The sequence below is a fragment of the Arachis stenosperma genome, chromosome 9 (genome assembly GCF_014773155.1).
Source record: "Arachis stenosperma cultivar V10309 chromosome 9, arast.V10309.gnm1.PFL2, whole genome shotgun sequence".
Lineage (NCBI taxonomy): Eukaryota > Viridiplantae > Streptophyta > Magnoliopsida > Fabales > Fabaceae > Arachis > Arachis stenosperma.
Window position 1 is genome coordinate 67,930,186 of NC_080385.1, and position 3,282 is coordinate 67,933,467.

At 35.1% G+C, this 3,282-nt stretch overlaps 1 non-coding gene across 1 annotated transcript; it reads left to right on the top strand.

Annotated features, from left to right (window-relative positions):
• The first annotated feature begins 330 nt into the window (after positions 1-330).
• Positions 331-438, top strand: LOC130953381 (small nucleolar RNA R71). The gene has a single exon (XR_009075552.1). It is a non-coding gene; the product is annotated as a small nucleolar RNA R71 (small nucleolar RNA).
• Positions 439-3,282: the final 2,844 nt, after the last annotated feature.

Below are 3,282 nucleotides of genomic sequence, written 5' to 3' on the forward strand. Positions count from 1 at the left end.
TGAAGCTTCCTTAGTACTGCTTGGTGCATTTTGCATTCCAGACAGACTTTGAGAAATCAAATTGACTTGTTGAGTCAATATCTTGTTCTGAGCCAATATGGCATTCAGAGTATCAATCTCAAGAACTCCTTTCTTCTGACTAGTCCCATTGTTCACAGGATTCCTTTCAGAAGTGTACATGAATTGGTTATTTGTAACCATTTCAATCAATTCTTGAGCTTCTGCAGGCGTCTTCTTCAGATGAAGAGATCCTCCAGCAGAGCTATCCAAAGACATCTTGGATAGTTCAGAGAGACCATCATAGAAAATACCTATGATGCTCCATTCAGAAAGCATGTCTGAAGGACATCTTCTGATTAATTGTTTGTATCTTTCCCAAGCTTCATAGAGGGATTCTCCATCCTTCTGTCTGAAGGTCTGGACTTCCACTCTAAGCTTACTCCATCTTTGTGGTGGAAAGAACTTTGCCAAGAAGGCATTGACTAGCTTTTCCCAAGAGTCCAGGCTTTCTTTAGGTTGAGAATCCAACCATATTCTAGCTCTGTCTCTTACAGCAAAAGGGAATAGCATCAGTCTGTAGACCTCAGGGTTAACCCCATTAGTCTTGACTGTGTCACAGATTTGCAAGAATTCAGCTAAGAACTGATGAGGATCTTCCATTGGAAGTCCATGGAACTTGCAATTCTGTTGCATTAGAGAAACTAATTGAGGCTTAAGCTCAAAGTTGTTTGCTCCAATGGCAGGGATAGAGATGCTTTTCCCATAGAAATCAGGAGTAGGTGCAGTGAAGTCACCCAGCACCTTCCTTGCATTGTTGGCATTGTTGTTGTTTTCGGCTGCCATGGGTTCTTCTTCCTTGAAGAATTCGGTCAGGTCCTCTAAAGAGAGTTGTGCTTTGGCTTCTCTTAGCTTTCTCTTCAAGGTCCTTTCGGGTTCAGGGTCAGCTTCAACAAGAATGCCTTTGTCTTTGTTCCTGCTCATATGAAAGAGAAGAGAAAAAAGAAATGTGGAATCCTCTATGTCACAGTACAGAGATTCCTTGAAGTGTCAGAGGAAAAGAAAAATAGAAGAAAAGAAGGTAGAAGAATTCGAACTTGATTAGTTAGAGTTCGAATTGTGCATTAAGAAGGAGTAGTACTCCATAAATAGAAGGATGTGAGAAGGAGGGAAGAGGATTTTCGAAATTAAGTAATAGATTTTGAAAACATTTTGAAAAACACTTAATTGATTTTCGAAAACAAGAGTGAGAAAGAGATCAAGTGATTTTTGAAAAAGATTTTGAAATTAGAAATCAAAAGATTTGATTGAAAACTATTTTGAAAAAGATATGATTAAAAAGATTTGATTGAAAAGTTATGGTTTTAAAAAGATGTGATTGAGAAGATATGATTTGAAAACAATTTTAAAAGATATGATTTGAAAACAATTTGAAAAGATATGATTTTAAAAGAAATATTAATGACTTGCCTAACAAGAAAAGATATGATTCAAACATAAAACCTTTCTTAATAGCAAAGGCAAAAAATGGTCAATCAAATCATTAATTGTTAGTAAGTATCTTTGAAAAAGGAAAGAAATTGATTTTGAAAACATTTGATTGAAAAGATATGATTTGAAAAAGATTTGGTTTTGAAAAACTTTGAAAACTTGAAAAAAAATTGATTTGAAAACAAAATCTTCCGTTTTCTATTAATGCAATTACTTCCGTTTTCTATTCAATCACGCTTGTTTCTATTCTAAGATATTCATTCGCACTTCAACATGATGAATGTGATGATTCGTGACACTCATCACCATTCTCAACCTATGAACACGTGCTTGACAATCACCTCCGTTCTACCTTAGATTGAATGTATATCTCTTGGATTCCTGGTTCACGAGTTTGACTGCGTCTCCTGACAACACAGCATTCAAATCCGTGAGATCAGAGTCTTCGTGGTATAAGCTAGAATCAATTGGCAGCATCCCTGAGATCGGGAAAGTCTAAACCTTGTCTGTCGTATTTCGAGTAGGATCCGGGAAGGGATGACTGTGACGAGCTTCAAACTCATGAATGTTGGGCGCAGTGACAATGTTCAAAAGGATCAATGGATACTATTCCAACATTAGTGAGAACCAACAGATGATTAGCCACGTACATGGACCCTTTTCACTGAGAGGACGGCTGGTAGCTATTGACAACGGTGATCCACTAACATACAGCTTGCCATGGAAGGAGACCTATGTGCATGAAGAAGAAGACAGTAGGAAAGTAGAAATTCTAAAGACAGAGCATCTCCAAAACCTCGGCCTGTTCTCCATTACTGCATAAGAAGTATCATTTAATTCATGCTCCTTTACTTTTCGCAATTAAAGGTAAGAACCCTTATTGATATCCTGACTAAGATTAATAAGATAACCATAGCTTGCTTCAAGCCGGCAATCTCCGTGGGATCGACCTTTACTCAAGTAAGGTATTACTTGGACGACCCAGTGCACTTGCTGGTTAGTTGTGCGGAATTACAAAGTGTGATTGTAATTTTCCTGTACCAAGTTTTTTGCACCGTTGCCGGGGATTGTTCGAGTTTGAACAACTGACGGTTTATTTTGTTACTTAGATTAGGAAAAATTTGTCTTTTTGGTTTAGAGTCTTTTACTTTCCTTTCAAAAAAATTTTCTTCAAAAATATTATTTTTCTTTATTAATTGTTAGTTTCTCATTGAGTCTTGTTGCATGTTTTAAGTTTGGTGTCCTTTGTGTTTTTGTTATCTAAAAAAAATAGTTTTTCTCTGTTCAATCCTTGCATTTGTTGAATGTGTCTATGTTCTTGAGAATAGTTTCTCCTTTGAGTCTTCCTTTCTAAAATCTTTTTTAAAAAAATAATTTTTCTTTGATTAAATCTTGTGCCAAATTTTAAGTTTGGTGTTCTCTTGTTAATTTTTCTTTAGTTTTTGAAAATTTTATTTTGGGTTTTTAAAAATTTTAAGTTTGGTGTTCTTTCTTTTTGTTCTTGTTGTTCTTGTGAGTCTTCAAAGTGTTCCTGAGTCTTCTTTGTGTTTCGATCTTAAAATTTTTAAGTTTGGTGTTCTTTAGTGTTTTCCCTCCAAAATTTTCGAAAACAAGGAGCATTGGATCTAAAAATTTTAAGTCTTGTGTCTTTTGTGTGTTTTTCTCTTTCATAAAAAATTCAAAAATCAAAAAATATATTTCCTTTAATTGCTCATAATTTTCGAATTCATTAGGTTGATTTGGTCAAAATTTTTAAAAATCATATCTATTTCAAAAACTCCTAACCACTTTCTC